General features: G+C 44.3%; 1 non-coding gene across 1 annotated transcript; it reads right to left on the bottom strand.

The window, feature by feature from the left end:
- Positions 1-14,989: 14,989 nt before the first annotated feature.
- Positions 14,990-15,079, bottom strand: TRNAY-GUA (transfer RNA tyrosine (anticodon GUA)). The gene is given in 2 exon segments: positions 14,990-15,025; positions 15,043-15,079. It is a non-coding gene; the product is annotated as a tRNA-Tyr (tRNA).
- Between the last annotated feature and the right edge of the window lie 5,770 nt (positions 15,080-20,849).

Genomic DNA, 20,849 nt, shown 5'->3' with positions numbered 1-20,849 from the left:
CGGGGGCAGCTACACACCATCTAAGGTGGGATCACAGCGCTCACCACATTGCTGTATCCGTCCTGTTTCCTCTGAGAGGTAGCAAGATAGTTGGCTTTAAAGCAGGCAAGGTGCAGCCTCAGCCCTGCGCCTCCTGAGGTCCCTGGGAGTTTTGCCACTGGATTTAACAGCTGGGCAGTCGGGGTCACTGTGCGGTGCTTAAGCAGCCCCTCTAGAATCACAGCCCTAGACTGCAATTAGCGCTGATTTATTCTGGGTGACTACAGTTCAACACAGACCAGTACTGGTCTGGCTGCCACAATTCATCCTTGAGATTTGCCAGTAAAGGCAGCAATTCTTTTGATCTTCCTAATAGAGAAAATTGGAGAGCGTACAATTAGCCTTTTTTTTTTCCCCACTGCCATTTGGATATGACTGCAAGTAGTCTGGGGAGGAGCTCTGCTTGGAGCAGACTGCTCCTCCAGTCCTGCTGGCCACGTAACGATGAGGGATTTAAACGTTCCTGACTCCACTCCCGAACATGTCAAACACATGCAGGGGGAAAGAGCTTGAAATAAGAGTGAGGGCATTGCCTGGGGCAGAAAGGATGGAGCGATAGAGGAACTCCCGGTATCATTTGACTGTAAAGCAGCTTGCTTTACATAGCTCATGCAGCTTGGTCTAGCAGGGATCAAGGCGTGACCCAAATCACTGGCTATGACCAAGTTCACAGCAGGGTCAGAAAAGAGCTCAAATCTGTCCTTCCAGCTCCTTTGACTAGGAGCTGCTTGTTCGCTGCTCCTCTGGTGCAGCTCAGAGGAGGGCAATGGCTGAGCTGTCCTACACCAGCTCTGGACAAACAGAGCAGCAAGTGGTGAGCAGGATATAAAGAAGCAAAAAAGAACATTTCTTTGGCTACAGGAAATGACAGAAATCCAGGACACATATACTCCTGTACAAAGGATCCACCGAGATGGTGGTCATTTATTCACGCTCTCCACATTGCCCTTGTCCTTGGAGGTGTTTTCTGCGTGCCGTTCAGTGTTCGTTCAATCTGCAGACAAGATGTGATTACATGCGATAGTTGCTCTAATGACAGTTCTCCTAGGCTGAAAGGAGTGAAAGATCACAAGCCCTTTCTGAAGGGGGACAGATGGAAACAGAAGTCACCACCCCAAGCAGTGGGTTAGGCAGCGAGGCTTGAACAGAAGCTAAGCCACAGGAATGGGGTGGGGGCTCCTGCAGCAAACTCCTGGCAAATTAGTCCTGTCCTCCCGCCCCCCAATATGGTCGTGATTATTTAAAAGCAGGGGAATACCAACCATTACATCTGTACAAACACGCCACAGGAAACCAAATTGTAAAGACATCAGCAATCAAGACCAGACTCTTGGTTTGTTTGTTCGGATATCAACATCCACTAAAGACAGCCCCGATCAAGGCTGTAATTGGCACGGCAGTAAACGCTCCTGGGGCGATGGGGAAGGTGAATAGGGCAAGGTGGGCAGAGAGCAAACCTTGTCTCTCTGGGATCCCCTACTGTTTCAAGAACAACTTGCGAACTGTTGTGGAACAGGGAATAACTAAATTAGTCTGGGGAAGAGAAGGGTCACACAAACATGTCCTGGTCGGCTTCATTCACTCTGGCTTTTTGCTTGACGTTCATCCTGAAGTTCAAGCCAGGAAGCTGCCAGAGAAACCATTCAGCTACAAGCTCTTCTCTCTCCTCCTGAAAACATCAAATAACCAGAATATTACTTGCAACCAGAAGTGTGCTGCTGTTCCTCGTGAGTTTTGCAAAGTGTAAGGCATACTTTTCCCACCAACAATGATAAAAGGTTAGTTTGTTTGTCTGTTTGCTTTCATGATTAAACATTTATCCTATAGGGGATTTCTTCTTTGGAGGTTAAAATAATGAAAGAGACCAGAATTTTTTGAACAATTCACCTAATATGGCCCAAATGTTCATGTATCATCTCTGTTCTTGAATCTTGGGCGCCAGTTAAACATCATCCCTACTGTAAGACACCCAGTTATAATGTAAGCATTAGCATTTAGCACACATTTACTCAGAAGAAACAAGCCCATGCAAACTATGAATATCTCAACTTCAAATAATCCAGGAGAGTCTCTTTTAAAAACCTCCAGGAGGAGACTTCCTTTAATGCTCTGAGTGCCTTCAAGTCATTCACAAATTAACAAGCACAGAGTATTAATAAACTGAGTAGCTTAAGATGTGCATGTGGTCTTACTCTCATGGCGGGGGGGGAGGCAGAACCATGTCTTTCTGCTTTAGAAGACCATACCAAAAAAACCCCAAAAACCGCAAGGCTGCAGGGAATTCAGCAGCACACTTTCCTCCAGTGGTCTTCCACTGCCACAGACACCCTAAAAATAAGCAGGAAATTCTGTTTTGTCTTTTGTCATCTGTACAGAAGAAAATCCATCTCTTCTGCATGCTGTATGTCTCTGTAGTGCATGAAGTGTTAGCACACACAGGCATGAAATACAGTGATAAGATTAATAATAACAATATGTATTTGTTGCTACAAATGCATTCTTTTGCATCAAGACCTCAAGTAAGTTAATAACTTCAGTAAATATTTACAGAATCACAGAATTGTATAGGTTGGAAAAGACCTTTAAGATTATCAAGTCCAACCATAAACCTAACACTACCAAGACCACCACTATACCATGACCCTAAGCACCTCATCCAAACATCTTTTAAATACCTCCAGGGATGGCGACTCAACCACTTCCCTGGGCAGCCTCTTCCAATGCTTGACAACCCTTTCAGTGAAGTAAAATTTCCTAATATCCAGTCTAAACCTCCCCTGGCACAACTTGAGGTCATTTCCTCTTGTCCTATCACTTGTTACCTGGGAGAAGAGACCGACCCCCACCTCTCTACAACCTCCTTTCAGGTAGCTGTAGAGAGCGATAACGTCTCCCCTCAGCCTCCTCCTCTCCAGGCTAAACAACCCCAGTTCCCTCAGCCGCTCCTCACAGGACTTGTGCTCCAGACCCTTCACCAGCTTCGTTGCCCTTCTCTGGACACGCTCCAGCACCTCAATGTCTCTCTTGTAGTGAGGGGCCCAAAACTGAACACAGTATTCGAGGTGTGGCCTCACCAGTGCCGAGTACAGGGGGACAATCACTCCCCTAGTCCTGCTGGCCACACTATTGCTGATACAAGCCAGGATGCCATTGGCTTTCTTGGCCACCTGGGCACACTGCTGGCTCATATTCAGGTGGCTGTCAACCAACACCCCCAGGTCCTTTTCCACCAGGCATCTTTCCAGCCGCTCTTCCCCAAGCCTGCAGCGTTGCATGGGGTTGTTGTGACCCAAGTGCAGGACCTTGCACTTGGCCTTGTTGAACCTCATACAATTGACCTCAGCCCATCAATCCAGCCTGTCCAGGTCCCTCTGTAGAGCCTTCCTACCCTCAAGCAGATCAACACTCCCGCACAACTTGGTGTCATCTGCAAACTTACTGAGGGTGCACTCGATCCCTTCATCCAGATCATCGATAAAGATATTAAACAGAACTGGCCCCAACACAGAGCCCTGGGGAACACCACCTGTGACCGGCCGCCAACTGGAGTAAACTCCATTCACCACCACTCTTTGGGCCCAGCCATCCAGCCAGTTCTTTACCCAGTGAAGAGTGCACCCGTCCAAGCTATGAGCAGCCAGTTTCTCCAGGAGAATGCTATGGGAAACGGTGTCAAAGGCTTTACTGAAGTCTAGATAGACAACATCCACAGCCTTTCCCTCATCTCCTAGGTGGGTCACCTTGTCGTAGAAGGAGATCAGGTTGGTCAAGCAGGACCTGCCTTTCCTGAACCCACGCTGGCTGGGCCTGATCCCTTGGTTATCCTCTACATACTGTGTGATGGCACTCAGGATGATCTGCTCCATCAGCTTCCCCGGTACTGAGGTCAGGCTGACAGTCCTGTAGTTCCCCAGGTCCTCCTTCCAGCCCTTCTTGAAGATGGGTGTCACATTTGCTAATCTCCAGTCAACTGGGACCTCCCCAGTTAGCCAGGACTGCTGGTAAATGATGGAAAGGGGCTTGGTGAGCACATCTGCCAGTTCCTTCAGTACTCTTGGGTGGATCTCATCAGGCCCCATAGACTTGTGAGTGTCTAAGTGGTGCAGCAGGTCACTAACCATTTCCCCCTGGATTATGGGGGCTCCATTCTGGTCCCCGTCCCTGTCTTCCAACTTGGGGGGCTGGGTACCCAGAGAACAATTGGCCCTGCTATTAAAGACTGAGGCAAAGAAGGCATTAAGTACCTCAGCCTTTTCCTCATCCTTGGTCACTGTGTTCCCTCCCCCATCTACTAGGGGCTGGAGATTCTCCTTAGCTCTCCTTTTGCCGCTAATGTATTTGAAGAAGTATTTTTTGTTGTCTTTTAGAGCAGCAGCCAGATTGAGCTCTAGCTCAGCTTTGGCCCTTCTAATTTTCTCCCTGCACAGCCTCGCTACACCTTTGTAGTCCTCCTGACTTGCCTGCCCCTTCTTCCAAAGGTTGAGACTCTCCTTTTTCCTGAGTTCAAGCCAGAGCTCTCTATTCAGCCAGCCCGGTCTTCTTCCCTGCCGGCTCGTCTTTGGGACTTAGGTGCTTTCCCTCACTGAGCCCTCAATACATAAATATGAGCATCTATTTGATCAGCTCCCAAAATCAAGAAAATAGTAAGTGAATGAAGAACTCACCACATCTTGCCAGATCCCGCAACACTAGAAACAGGAACACTCCTTGAAACTAGTGACAGTTTAAAACAGATAACAAAAACTACTGTTTTTACACAGCAGGTAATTAATTTCTGGAATCTGTCCCTGCCTTGTCTTCTTTGCTGCCTCTTGTGGGATGGAAGCAATGCTGCTTACCCCTTAATCTTTCCCAAACCTCAGCTATCATCATTCCTCAAACTAGGGAAACTTGCACAGCAGAGGGGAAATCTACGTTACGAGAGAGAAATGTGAAAACTTGAGTCACTTTAAGAACTAGAAAAGATACCAAAAAATAGATATAATAATATTTCTCTCCTGTTGGGGGGGGGGGGACCTAAAAATAACAACAACAACAAACCCTAAAACCAGTTTGCTCTAGTTATGATAATCCAGGCATAACATTTATATGAGAACATAAAATACAGCACACAGCTGTAAGTAAAACAATATGCGTGTTCCTGAATAATGGGAAAATAGCTTGCCAATAAGGATATATTTTGAGCAAATGAAAGATGACCTGGAATTGACTCTGGAGTAACAACTTGATTACTTATAAAAATAGGAGGTAGGGGAAAAGAAAGAGGGAGAGGAAGCAGTGGTTGGGAAGAGCTTATGTTATGTGGTATTTGATGTATTTACTTTGAAAAGTTTCCCTTTGATGAATAATAAAAACAATGCCGTAACAGCCATCTTCATGCCAAAAAATAAGATTGGCTAGGGATTTTACAACTAATGTGGCTCTACTCACCCAGATTCTCCATGTCAGAAGGCCACGTTTAAGCTCAGATGGTGAAACTGGAGCAAAAGAGGTTGAATAAAGAACGACTCTGAAGGCAAAGGGAAGGAAGAGCATGTGGCACAGCTCCTTGAGAGCGCGCTTACCGGCTCTCCTGCCTGCAAATTGTTTCCATGCTGGTGTGCAGAGCAACACGCTAGTGTGCCTTGGAAGAGACCCAACACGCTTACCAGCTAATACATTTCTTTCTTTTAATATCCAAGGTGAGCTCAGTGTTCATAAAAGTACAAGATTGCCAGGCTTGTTGGCTGAAGCAATCCACCACCACGGGTGAGACATTTCCCCCCTGGGCTCTAGGTCCTCCATGGATAAGGCAGAGCTGCCAGGTATGTGGCAGGAGGAAGAGGGGGACAACACAACCCCACGCCAGGTTATTGCTGGGAAAGCTGGTTCTGTACACTTGCAAAATATTTGGGAGGAGTGTTGTGATTGCAGGGCCCTGGAAAAAGCCATGGGTGAATGCTAGCACATTCCCCTGTATCTACCCAAGTGATTAATGCCCAAAGTACCCCCACCCTCCTGGAGTCTCCCCAGCCCTCATCCCTCAGAGACATCAGCGCTAAAGATGTCTCTGCGACTCTCTGGATTCTCATCTTTCAGTTGATGCCACGTGCAATGGTATTTTCTGGACCAGCACTGGTATAAAGCAAGAAAAAGAGGTAGAATCAACTAATTTTACACCAGTTTCAAACTTCTCTACAATTAAAAAACCTTTAGTGGGTTTCTTTTAACCTGACTCTGATTTCACCCCTTTGAAATAAACACCACTCTCATCCTTGTCCCTCGTCTGCTTTCCCATATGTGTAACGGACCTTTTCCCTTTGCTGGTTCTCTCCACTTCGGGATCTTTGTCCATCTCTCTCTCTCCTTCTGAGCCATTTCCTTATTTTTAAATATCAGCCTAAAAGTCTTTCTCTCTAATCTCTGTAGAACGCAGTATCAAGATCAACTGCAATGCACTTCTGCCTAGCTCAAAAGCTGAGGGGCTTCCTTGAAAAATACCCCAGAAAATTGCTTTTATAGTGATGAGGGAGCAAAGTTCAGGCCTTGTCCTGATTTCCAGCTAATCTGAGTTTACATGAAAGCTCCCCATGATACACAAAGAAATATTTACTATATGAATTTAAGCAACGTTTCCTGCTTTGCAAAAACAAAGTTAGTGTTTGAGCTAGGTTTTCTGTCCAGTGGGTTTCTGATATACGGTGCTTGTTATGGCATCCTGACAGGTTTCTTCTTCACTTTCTCAGCTGGACCTGTTCACAGGAAATAGGAGGACCAAGATTTATTAAGTTAAAGCAGCATTTTGTTGCTTAATATGACTAACGCAACAAAGGTCAAGCAGCAAGAAGCAAAGAATGGAGGAGCAAGTCCAGAGGCAACACAGAGAAGTGAATCTGATTAATTTTTCCCTTGGAAATACTAGAGAAAGGATTGCTTTCCTTGGAGAACATGCGTTTGTAACGGAGATGTTGCCATCATTACTGGGATGACTAAAATGCAGAGTGCAACTAGTTCATCTTTTATACAGCTCTGTGTCCACAGAGGGTAAAGCCTTTAGAAAGCAATAAGCCAGCAGAACGTCACAGTTATTAATCTGGGGTATTTTCTCTCTTTTCTCTGGATACATCTATTAGCTGTGCATGTGACTCTTTAAACAAAACCCTTTCCTACGTCCTCTTCTTATGTCCCCCTCCTTTGTTCTTTTATTGGTTTAAGCTGTAACTTACTGGGTCAAGAAAATCATTCCCATTTTTATTACAAGTCTCTATAAATAGTAAGTCATACATATGTTAGGAGTAAGAACTAGAAGTAATTATTTGCCAAGATCTGTCTTTCCTAGCAAAGAAAGGGTAGCCACTATCTGTGTGGGTTTTTTTAATAAAGTGGGTATCGTCATGTGCACTAGGCAGAGGAAGGCCTCATCAGAAAGAAAACAAATGAGAAGGAATCTGTTGGCACCTTGGCTTCAGTGAAGCCATATTTCAGAGGACTTTTCACCAGTCATTACTGGGGTGAGGGGAGAGGGGCTCCAAGTCACGTTCTTTCTCAAATCACAGATGATCCCTTATCACTCGCCTTGACATTGGGCTTTTTTATTCTGTTTTATAGGAGGATATGGGATTTCTTTATAATTCATTCCAGAAGTCTACCTGCACTCCCCCTGTAGCAGGGGAGCTGATGAGAAAAATGCCTCTTCGCTCAGCTACACCGAAACTGCAGTATCTGCAGCCCTAAAAGAGCAATCCAACTCGGATTAAAACCTGGATTTTTCTTTCCCTATTCCTGCATACACCAGTACATCTCGTGGAGGAGACCTGGGTACCAATACGCATTCAGATGATGACCGCTGCCAGGGGAAGCATGCATCGATCAGTGCAGGCTCTCCACAGTGGAGCCGGCTCTTTTCATTGGTATCCCCTTGGCTTTTTTCCCAACAACACTGAGAAGTAACCACCCAGTTTTATGCACTACTTGAGTCTTCAAGGTCTCTTCCTTTCCTTAGTCAGCACCTATTTAAACCAGATGCTTTAATGCAATTTGCCATTTAGGCTGTGAGCCTTTCTCTTTGTTCTGCCCATCGGCCCCCTCCGGGGGATGAGGACCAATGGTAACTGCAGAGTTATGTCAAAGTAGATCTTTGTCTTTCTGGGAATAAGTTTCTTTGCTCTCCTATCCGCTGCTATGAATCACATTTCCTACGCTTCCAAGGACTGCGCAGGTAAGCGAGTTTCCATATAGAAACACCCAGCATGTTGCTTCAGCATTGCTCCGTTGTCTTTTTATTTTTTGTTAAATACACCATTTTACAACACATACATTGTTGCTACGTTGTGACAAGCTTTTAACTAGTAAGGACAAAGCTTTTACAATTGTGTTTCTGAAAAGGCTCCAATTTATTTCTTATAAAGATCCTTGGGATAAAAAGCAGATTAATGTTCAGAAGTAAGTTAAATGAAAAATCGAGGCTGCTCAGAGGGAGATGGTAAAGGCTGACTGGCACAAAAGGGTACTTTCTGGCAAACTTCTTGAAGCACTAAAAGAAAAGGGTCAAGAGTCATCTCCTTAAGTAATGATCTCCAAGGCAAAAATATTGGCTGGCCAATCCCGTAACTACAATGGACTATTATATGTATGTTCTATAGGCTGAATGCATCAATTATATTCATCATGTGGCTTCTTGAACATGCTTAACTTGCTATTTCCTTTTATTCAATGTGATAGCACATAAATTAATGCAAAGGCATATCTGAGAGTATTTTATACCTTCTCTCCTCTGTTTTAAATTTTGAGTATCAGTAGTTTCACTATGAATAATTTAGAGGGAAAAACCTTCAGAACTGAGGGGGGTGGTAGGGCACGTCTGTGTCTGCAAGAGAAGTTCTGTCCACTAACCACACTTATGCAGGATGGGAAACAGCTTTGCCAATCAATAGAGCATCATAATTCCTCTCCTAACAGGAAATGAGGACTCAGTGCAATACTGCAGTTTTAATTTTAATGCAATTTAAAAGAAAAAAACACCCAACACCAGATGCTCATCAGAAGACCATTAAATGTTATTACTATATACTATTTCCCTTAGGAACTCTCATGGTTAAAAATCAACAATAAGAAGCAGCCTATACCCTTTTATAGTGAATCTCTTCAGCTGGAGTTCAGTTAAGAGGTCTGACAGGTCACAAGACTCATCACAAGTTTGATTATTTCTCAATAGGCAAGCTGAGATGAGGATAATTGCTATGTTTTTACAGACCTTCTCACTGCAGAGCCCCTCATGCTCTCGTTTCTTTCAGCCTGATGAAACGTGGCTCAAACACAGCTCCGTGTCCTCTCCGTTTTTCCACTCTCCTTTCCTAGATGCATATGCTGTTTCACTTCTCATGAAGGACTGAGCACTGGCCCGTTCACATGCAAGTGGTTTGCTGCAGGAAAGCACCCGCACACCACAGCTGGTGGATGGGTGGGTGGGTGGACGCACCTCCAAGCGGTTCTCCTGCGCCAGCAGCCCTGCCTGATTGCCACCACTGTCCTTCTTCTCTGTCTTGACCACAGCAGAAGGAGCAGCAGAAGGAGCTCTCCCTTCCAGTGCACACCACTCGGCTCTCCTGGCATGGAGTCAGTGCTGGAAAACTGGTTGTGGCAATGCTCCGAGACTTAAAACAGCAATACCCACCTAGAGTTTTATCCACTGGTAGTTTGATATTTTTCTGGGAGAAGGAACCAAGGAGATTATTCAGGCTGCAAAGCTGATGCAAACTGAAATCAAGGGAAAACTTGTTGCTGGTTTCTTGGAGGGTTAAGTTAACGGTTTACTAAAAGTGAGGAACTCCAGAAGCGAGGAATGGTGGTCAGGACACACAGCAGTCAGAGCCTCTGAAGTCTCAGGTGACTTTTCCTGCTCTGTTACAGCCTTTTAGGACCCATCACTCAACAGCAGCAGTCTTAGGGGCTAACAATGTTCTGTGAAATAGGGACATTGGTACCTCTCCATGTCACAGGGACATGAGGATGGATACACTAAAGATGGTGTGGCATTCAAAACATAACGATGGCAAAAGAACTTTATATCAACATTAACATTATTAGGGGTTTTTTTTAGCTCCACACACTCCACAAAGGGCAATATGGAGTACCAACAATTCAATTCTGAATTTAGAAGAGACCCTTAATTGACAAATACAGATCTTCTCAGGCTTCTATAAGGTTTGGGGGACTTAAGCTGGAATCATGCTTCATCAGTTTACATTTCTTTTCCTCAGCCTTCAAATAAACATGAAACATACTGACCCAAGAGTCAGCGGTAATTTTCCTCCCATAACCCCTGGGAAACGGAAGGGTAGTGTACTGCAGGAAAGGGGAACACTGAAACCTCTCCAGACTCCACAAAGAAGGAACCAGGATTCTTAGCATCCCTCCTAAGCGTAAAAGCACAGACGGGCAGACGGACAGACTCCCTTCTTAGGAACTGACAGCAACACGGTACGTCCAGCTCGCAAATTAGATAGAAAGAAGTGGTTTGCAGTGTCGAAGAAGCATCTGACACTGCTTTCTGTGAGGAGGCTGGTGTTCAAATAGTACCAGATTCATTTTCAGAGCAGACACCTTTAAGCAGTCAGCTAAGTAACCCCAATGCTGCAGTGAGAGTGCTGAGAATCTTCTAGGAAATTAAGCCAAACAGCTACAGCTCCTCATCACTAAGGAGTAATTGAACACTTTGATATGATAATTGATTATTGTGCATTGATTAAAGCTGACAAGAGAGCATACACTCTCCAGATGACTTTCCAATTACAAAGCCACAAACTTCAAAGCTTATTTGGATTCACACAACAAAATACATTTTGTTATTTACAGTGTAAAAAAAAGTAAGGCAATAATTTTAAAACAGTGAATGGTGAAATGGCACAACTTGAAATAAGGAACTAATCAATGCTATCAAAATGGCTTCAATCTGTCCTGAGGAGTCTAATCATTTCCAGATGATAACATGGGACTGATTGGATGTCTCTGGCAGCAATTCTTATCAAGGCCTGATTATAACAACTACAATAGGAAGAAGAAAAATTGGTTGGTAGAGGGCGGTTAAGAAGGCCTAAATGTGCAAACAGTTGCTTGGTTTGGCGTAAACCTACCTGATCCATTGCAAGAAAAGGCAGCAACTGCTGTTGGTCATTTCCAGCCATGCTGAGATGCTTTTCATAAATTCAGCCAAACACACACTGGAGAATAGTTTTTACTTCATGGTAAAAGCAAACCAGTTTGCAACCACTTGCAATTTCTACAAACTAGCAAATCATCAGCAAAGCATCTTGACTTGCTTCCTGGTTTTAAAAGCCTTTTCAAGCTCTCCTTAATTACACGTTATTTTAATTGCCATGATTCTACCTCTAGAGCTGTAAGGAAACCGTGCAGTTGTTACTATTTATTTGTATTATTACTCCAGGCAGGAAGCAGGACCATGTTTTCCTTGCCATCATGAAAAACTTCACAAAGATATGACCCTGCTCAAAGAGCTTTGCCTAAATATGCATGACCAGAGGCAACAGGTGGCTACAAGAGAGCAACGGCAGCAGAAAAAATTCACAGGACTCAAAGGAAAGCAGTGGGCTCAGTACAAAGTCAGGTCTTCAGTCCTATCACTGCTGCAGCGCTACATTTCTGGGCTGAAACCCAATACCAGAGCATGCAGCTCACATCATTCAAAATTTGGAAATGACCCAGCTTTTCTGAAGTTTCCTTAAGGTTAACCAAATTTCCTTAGGCAGGCCCTGCATTGCTCAGTTTTTTCACATTGTATCTGAAGAAGCATTCCCTGCAATATGGCTTTGATGAAACCAGGTGAAATCAGGTGTCTAGAGCAAGGCTGGGATTCATTTATATTGGAAAATCAAAACACAGCTCAAGATATACGAAGTCATTCAAAGCAAGTACAACTGAGAACTCGGAGTTATGCCAGTGCCAAAATTGCACTTTTAATTTTTAATGAAAAGTTACTTTCAGAATGAGCACAGACAAGACCAGTCACAAACCACGTAACGCTGCTTAGCGAAGGTGCAAAATAACCATGTAAGTAGTGCTGCAAGCACAGGCAACTGGATCCAACTCACCAAGCTGTCCTACAGGAACGCGAGCACTGCTCTTCCCTTTAGGGAGAAAGTAGAGATATTTTGCAATATGTTTACACCAACTGTATGAGCTTCAGTTTCTTCACCACGCAGTATTCTGCTTCTAAGCTAGGGGATAGGTTAAAAGGTTGTTTTGGGACAAGAGCTGAGACAAGAAGATGAAAAAAGTATTTCGGAAAGGGAAGGAACATCCCACTCATCCCACTGATAACAAACATTATCTTGTCTAATAGGAGCTTACTACTGCTGGCCTATCCTGTCCCCAGCTGGTTACATCTTTGTTTCAGAGGTTTGGTCCATGGGGTATCACTCCTCAGGCAAGGACACAGTGACCTTCACAACATCTGATGAGCCAGAGAAGTTTGGCTGTGAGAGAAAGCTTATTCAAGATTAAAGAGAAGGCTGAAGCTCCTAAACACAGAAGACAACAACATTTTTAAATGCTTCCTACCTTTGCTATCTGAAGTTCAACTCATACGTGTGAGAAAAACACCAGAACTTTATTTAAATTCACATTTCTGGCCTAATGGCTACATTCACTGGAACTTTTATAAAATTACCTTGTGCAGATGTCATTGTGGAGAAAGACAGAGTCAGTGTCTTGGTGTCTGAAATAGCATGACATGAAACAGCCACGGGATAACAGAAGCTAACCACATCCGGTGGTCTTCTCCACCAGGAGCCAGTTGCCCACTGGTGTGCAGTAATATGAGGGTGAATACATGCTGTAACAACTCGGCCTTTTCAACCAGAGAAAGAACATCACTTGGGGTGAGAACCTACTTTTAATTAATCCTTTCCCCCTCTATTCAGAGACACCTTGTGCAACCCAGACTGAAATATTAAGTCAGCAAAGATCTGCACATCAACAAAATACCTGTGAGGCAGTCAGTCTGTTCATCAGTCACCACCATTCCCCAGTCTCAGGGAAAGCATCGGTCCCTTCTCTGATATGAGCACAAGGATTTACTTTTCACGATTATTGGCAGATTTTGAATCTAAAGCTTCAGGCTTATTGCAGCAATTAAATGCATGAGTCACGTATTCACTCATTTGGAAAGGTTCCTACTTTGTCTTATTGCTCACCAAGACCGTAAAAGGCACATTGCAAGGAGGAAATCTGTCCCAGGCGCCATGGGACAGATTTGTAACCCGGACTGGTTACAAATACACCTGAGTTCCTCCTGTGGCATCACCCAGGCTCATACCCCTCTCCTCCTCGTCTAAAGCAACTGCCAGATTCCCACCGGAGACGCTGCTGCTGTGCATCCTCCTCCCTGGGAGTCCTAGCAGGACTGCGAAGGAGGCTGCTTGTCTTTCCCACCCTTGCTTTTACAACCCCATCCCGCTGTGGGAGGACCTATGGAGCAATAAATGCATGGCCTGCCTGCCCTCCAGGGCCTGGAGAGCTGGTTGTACTGTGGAGAGGAGAGGCAGAACTGCCTCCTTCCTGTACTGTGCCTCCCTGTGCTGAAAACCCATTATGGTTATGAGGTTGTAAGTGTGTACTGCTATGCAGGCTGAAGAGGAATTAATGCAGCTGGATTTGGAAGGACAAAGAAAACTGGTGTTCTACTATGATCGATGGTCATTGATCTGATGCTAATTAGTAAAAAAAAAAAAAAATCTTTTAAAATACTGGAATTACATATAATCACTTGATTATTCATTCTAGGTTAGTTCCTGGATGCATTTGACTCCAACTTCTAGCAAATATTTCTCATTAAGCAATACTAATAAATTTATAACACAGTGAAAGGTAAGCAACCAAACACAGTTGCCACCTCCTTCTCCCATCTTTGTTCAGCTTAAGCACTGTGCTTTGCATGAGGAGATGCTTTGCATGAGAAGCTTTTTATGAGCTTTAGGATTTGGATCCCTAATGTCGTCTCATCTAATGTAAACATCTAAAAACCTCTAATCTTTTCTTTAATAAAGCTTCTTACAGATCTCTCAGAGCTGACTGTGTCTTGTGAAGGTGAGTTCCATGAGTCAGTTTCCTGTGTGAAACAAAATTTTCTTTAACAGATCACAGTGCCCTATTTTCTACTCTCTGAAAGTTTCTGATGTTGGTTTCTATATGAATGAGTTCTTAGAATGTCTCATTAACCTGGCCTGTGGTCTTCTTTCATACGGTTCTACTGCCTTTTTCTTACCCATTTCCTTTGTAACCAGCCCCAACCTTTACAATTCTTCACCGAAATGGACAGTGCGTGGAAATGATACACCTCAGAGCAGTGTGCACAGTGGTATTCACAACCCTCTCATGAAGCCAGTGATTATAGTTGCACGTAGTGGCTGTCTCAGACAAATATCTGGACCTGAACGATCATGGTGTTCCTGTCCTCACAAAAACATTTTTCTTCCCCATCTCTCTTAGTCTCCCCCCCCACGCCCCTGCTCAAAACCTCAGAACTCCAAAATGCAAGAACAGGATAGGAAAAGGGGTGAAACCAGCAACAAGGAGGACCCAGTAATTGGACCTCCCCCAATTTTCCACACCCAACTCAGCTAAAAGAGGCTCTGCAAGCTCTGCACTGTGGGTCTGCTCTAGCTAACAAGGGTCTGTGGAAGGTGTTGAGCCCCTACAGAAGAGAAGCTCGTATGATGGGTATCAACTGATTAGGTAGAGGGGTGGCAACGGTCAAAGCACCATAGCTGTTAAGAACCAGCTGAAGCAGACAAGGAGGGTAGTGAAAATTAAATCCTTGAAAGCGGTATGTTTGAAACAGACTAAATTTCTCATGGGGCATAGAGTGGCATATGGTTGGAAAGGGCAGTTCTGCAAAGTTGTAAATTCCAGAAATAAGTGAAAGACAAAAACCAAAACAAAAGCCCAAAACCTTTCCTTCGAGCCGGAATTGAACCAGCGACCTAAGGATTACTTTCTAGTGACAGCCTACAGTCCTCCGCTCTACCAGCTGAGCTATCGAAGGAAGATGAAGAAGGGGTGCCAAGAATGAGTCAAGACTATATCAACAATAGCCTTAGGCTCTAATGGGCTTCCATATGTATTGCTTTTCACAACAGCAAAACAGTATCCAAACAAAAGGCACAAAGATAACTTTCCTGCAAAATTGGATTTTGGTTACAAAACTGCCAGTTTTCTGCCAAATAGTTCACAGCTCTTGTAAGACTGCTGGTGGTGGTAGCGTTAAGGTTGGAGTTCCTGTCATGACCCATATGAAATCTGTCTACGGCTTGACAAAGAAATTTGCCCACTCTTTGGTGACCTTGCCACATTTCCTAAGCTGAGCTAGGAGAAGAGGGAGAACTCCCCTCCACACAATTCCCCACAACAGTTCTCCAGCCAAATCCAGTAACAAAATAAAAAACAAATCAGTTAACACGCTCCCTGACAGCTTCCACAATGAATGCAGAGGAACAGAGGAAAAGGATGGAAAGGAATAACCATTGAGGTTTTAATTCAAATCCCACGAACTCCCACAGTGCATGTAAGATCCTTCATACACAGATGAGGCTGCAATGTCTGGCATTGCAACCAGTGGCCTCCCCAACCCCTGGGCCCGGGAGGCTGAGCCCTTTGTGAATCATCTGTGTGAGTGCCGCAGCTCACAGCTGTGGCAATTGAAAGCAAACTACACTCTTTTTGAATTACAGTGATTCACGAGCATCTCCTCTGTCTGAGCAGCAGGGTGGGGCGGAAAGCTGTGAGCAGACACCCTGTTTGCCAAAACCATGCCATCCTACTTGTGATGGGAGTGTGTGTAGCAGTGTTACCTCAGAGCCCTACAGCATACCCATCCTTAACCCATGCTTACCTCCACCTCCTCCTTGTGACTCAACCCCAAACACTGGGCTGTTTCAGCAAGCATGTAGCCAGCAGGTTGAGCGAAGTGATTATTCCTCCATATTCAGCACTTATGAGCTTGCATTGGGAATGCTGTGTCCTCCCTTGGCTCCCTGGTACAAGACAGATGAGGACATTCAGGAGCAAGTCCAGTGGAGGATGACCAAGATGGTCAGGGGGCTGGAGCACACAACGTAGGAGGGGAGGCAGAGAGAGCTGGGCTTGTCCAGCCTTAAGAAGAGACGGATAAAGGGGGATCGTACTGCAGTCTGCAACTACCAAATGGGAGACTATGGGGAAGGCAGGGCCAGGCTCTGCTTGGAGGTACACAGTGAGAGGATGGGAGGCAACAGGCACAAGCTGCCACCAGAGAAATTTTGATGACATATAAGGGGAGAAAAATACCATGAGTAAAAATTTTCACCACTGCAAAGGTTGCTCAGAGGGTGGAATCTCCACCCATGGAAACACTCAAAGCTTGACTGGACACAGCCCTGAGCAACCTGACCTAACTTTAAAGTCTACCCTGCCCAGTGCAAGAGGTTGGACCACATGATCTCCAGAGGTCTTTAGCAAACATGCACAAAAGTGACCCCCATGTCAGGAAGGTGACTTCACAGAGCAGATGAACTCACAGCAAAACTATCACCACGTACTTCTCTGTTTGGAAAATGCAGCTCTTCGTCTTACAATCAAACTCCCACACACACATTTTATTTATTTTCATACTAACAGGCATCTTAAGCCTCCTCTACTGCTAAAAGCAGCACAGATCTTGATAGAAACTCAATAAGATGTCTCCCTGTTTTTGTTCATGGGAATATAGGAAGGTCAGGAAATATTTGACTTACCTACAAGCTACTGTTGCAGCTTCTCAGAGGCCTAATCCTGGGACCTGTCATGACATTCACGTACCCACCAACAACTATCAAGTCAGCTGATGCTGTAAAGAAAAACATACGATGGAGAGAAACAGAACTGCTGTATGCTTGTCAGGGCAATATCTGCACTCTCTGGGGTCAGATGGTCTTGGTGGGAGAAGGTCCCCGAGACACCCATATGCGAGAATGTGAGGTTAATCTTGTGCTGGAGGAAGAATGGCACAACAGATAACATGGACCCAAGCTCCTAAATCACAGCAGATAGCGTAGCCCCAGGGCTCTAATCTTTTCCAGTTTGCAGACCCCACAGCATTTTCCAGGGGCACTTCAGGCTCCTTTCAAGCCAATTTAAGTCTATTGTCATGAGTCTGCCTTATCTGAGTTACCTTTCACAGACTCCTTAAAAATAATTCGTTAGTCCCACCCATGCATTCAAGGACCCCAAAATCACTGCTGAAAATCACTGCTCTATCCAGTTTAACTCATTGGCATTATCAACTAATCCAGTGGTGAGGTACCAAATACAGACTTTAGGGGAAGTATCACCATCTCTTTGCTGTCAAAAGTTGCTACTGGTGAAGATAACCCTAAACAACTTGTACTTTCCTGTAAGAAATCAGTAGCAGTTAAGTCAAGATAAAAATTCAAATGGAATCAGATAAAAAGTGGATGCTGTTACTATCTATGCATGAACAAATGGGATGCAGAAGCCACAGTGTTGCCTTGACAATAAAAAGCATTGGAGTTCTCTTTTTGTGGAACTTGCTAGCAGTGATGTATGGGTGATTTGTGAGATATTCTCCTAAACTACAAATGTACCCCCCAGGGCAGCTTTTCAAAGTAGATATTGCTAGGAAAAATCAATTAATTTTTTTCTTGATTTTTTGAACTTGGTAAGCTTTGAATGCTTAGCAGAATTAAATTTTGGCATGGAGTTCATGAAAGATCTCTGATTATTTCGATTCTTTTAACTGATTAAATGAAGATACCAAGCTTTGAGAGCCATGTGACTAGAGCCCTGAGCTATATAAAGGGAACAGCTCACCTGTTTCATGTGGTGTAGAATAAGATGAAAGGAAAGGATGTAGCTTGAAAGCAGGATGGAGAACAGCCAGAGGTAAAGCTACTAATAGCTGGACTGTATAATTACACTTGGTAATGCTATGTGTTTTGTTAAGCTCAGATTAGCATATGATGGTCTCCAGTGTTTTGTATACTTACAGGCTGACTTTCTAACACAGCTTTAAATGGTTTAAAGGGTCTTTTTCCAGTGAAAAGCTTTAAAAAATCTGGTTGATTCTGAGGGACTTGGGGGGATTGTTTTCTTTTCTTTTGAGGTGGAAATACGCACATGCTCTGAATACGAGCATCAGACTGGACTCCGCCATGAATTTGTGAAATCTTTGTGTTCACTTTAATTCTGCCCAGCGTGTGTTACACGCCACTGGTTGGCTGCTGTGGCTTCTGCACCACCAGCTAGTGATGAAGTCAGGATATCTCAATTTTGGAGTCTTGTGTGATACCCCTGCAACAGAGGAGGAGGTTTTCCTAAAGACTACTACTCACAGCAACTTGAATGGAGAGTCTGAAGCATCAGCGAAACAATCATCTCCCTCTGTCTACCTGTTAAAATTCAAGATAGAAATCTCTTTGGGCCAGACTATCTTTGTACTTAAAGGCTGAATAGCAGCTGGCACAACAGACCCCCAGCCCTGTCTGATGCCCCCCGGCTCTGTTGTGATGTAAATAATATGTACGACTCCTTGGGCCAGCTTCAGAGACAACTTTAATAACATGTCAGCGTGAATGAATGCCAAAGGGCAGGAAGGTGGGAATGCAGAAGGAAAAGAATTGGGAGAGTACATGAAGGTTTCATATAAAGGAAGTTTGATTGCATGGCACAGTGTGGGCTGCATTTCAGGAAACACAGACTTTATAGGCCATTACTTACAACTATCAGTTTTTGTCGTACTCAGAGAACCCACTTAACACTTCTGATGCCGCACCGTTATCAGTAATAGACATCCAGAGGAAAGTATCCTTTGGGTATTCAAAACCTAAGCTGTATGTGCTTATCCACAGATATACATAACAACCTTACAGGTCTGGGGTGGCTTCTAATACAAAAATATTTTTCTTTACAGCTAAATTATTTTAATTCCGTTTTCTTCATATATATGACCAGTTCCATAAGCAATTAAAACAGACACTGAAGACCCATGGCAGTGCTCAGACATCAGATTCAGACTGCGCAACCCTCTTCAAGCAAACAGTTTAGCACCAGCAGCCAGCAGCGATTATACAAGTGCCTGAGAGCTCACCCCATCGGTGGGCATGGAAAGGAATAGCCTCCATGTAATTGTCAAACTATTCTTCAACGAGTTAAACATTTGGCCGTGTTAAGTCAAGATGAGAAATGCAGTGAGTAGCATTCCCATCTTCTCCCCTGTCTTCTCTCCCACGCAGGGTTCCAAGTCTTGCCCTTATCCTGGTGAAAGACAAGACTAGTAATGTGTGAGCTCTTCTGAGATGATGATCAGTCCAGAAAGTTTTGATAATTGGGTGGCAATTAGCCACAGTCAGGACATGACATTATTCGGATACAATGGACTAGCTCCTAGCTGCTGTGAAGCATAAGTCATCAGAGACCCTGACCACTATCTAGTTTAGCTTAAGCTTCCATTCAACAAGTACCACGTTGGACTTCTTTTGTTTAAGCAAAAGCTCAGCTAATCACCCATAGGCTCTCTATGCCCTGGTCTCATCCCGACGGTGAGGCAAAGGAAGGTATTTCTGATTGATGCCTTTCCACTTTCCAGCCCTGTTTCTTCCCCCTAACTAAATATTGCTTTGCAATAGCAGTTGTAAAGGCTGTGGTCTCACTATAGGCTTCAGTGTCAGCAAAACCCTGCATCATCTGGGGGAGGGCAGCAGCGTGGAGGACAAAAGCGGCACTCCTTGGGACATGAGAGACCCCGCTGCCTCCTGCAATGGCTTCCCCTCAGGAGGCAGCCCTTCTACCCAGCCACTTCCCTTTCCCTTGCTCATCAGGCCTCTCAGCCTATAAAAGCCCTAATGAAAATGAAACATGCATGTCATATATAACAAGGAGACGCTCAACTGCTGGCAAAAAAAAAAAGTGTGAAATTACAGTATCAGTGTGAGAGGGAGAGATATGAACCCTCATTCCCCAGGAGAGAATTTGAAAGTGCATAATTTTTTCCATTCACAAGCAGAGTTTAAGGGGCAGCTTTTGGAAGCTGAGAGGAAGACCCAGAAGAAAAATAGCACTTACAAGCAGAACAAGTATTTCTGCCCTAAATATTTGGGTCCCTGTTCTGATACACCAGCTTGGTTTGGCATGGGGAGATGTGCATGAACAGCCCTGATGAACAGGTGTGGTTCCTAATGTGTTCTTCTGCCCACAGCTAATGCTTTATCTAGCCTTTCTGAAGACCGAACAGGGGTCACAAAAAAAAAAAAAAAAAAGAGTAGGGTGCAACCTTTTGGTTGGCTTTCCTCTCCACAGAAGAATTTAGCAGTCCTGGGTAAGGAAGGGACTTGCCTGTGTTGGGTCTGGCTGTGGGAGGGGATACTAGTCTCTCACACTCATGAGAATCTAATTTACTTTTAAAGAGCACTTTAATATAGCATAACAATATTACCACACATCTTGCTCAAGCAAAGAATTTTTCCAATCTATATTCAGTGCCAGATAGAGTGACTATAAAATGAGTTACTGTACCTTAAATTTCTGCCTTGGCTATAGTGACAGGAAGCTAATTAGACAAATTCTGACCATGTCTTCTGGACCCAAATCCACATTACTTGGACACTTAAGAATTACCAGCTGTGTGAGAGCTCGTGCTTCTGGAGGGAGCTGGACTTAAAGGATGAAATAACAGGTAAAGGAGCGGAGAACGATGGCCACTGTGGGGCCCAAACCAGTAAAGCAGCAGTGTTTAAACTCTTTTCCAGCTAAACTTTTAACACCTCACAATGTGGCCAAAATAT

This window comes from Ciconia boyciana, chromosome 2, assembly GCF_034638445.1.
Source record: "Ciconia boyciana chromosome 2, ASM3463844v1, whole genome shotgun sequence".
Taxonomy (NCBI): Eukaryota; Metazoa; Chordata; class Aves; order Ciconiiformes; family Ciconiidae; genus Ciconia; species Ciconia boyciana.
The sequence above is the reverse complement of the archived record's forward strand: the minus strand, read 5'-3'. Positions and strand labels throughout refer to the sequence as shown.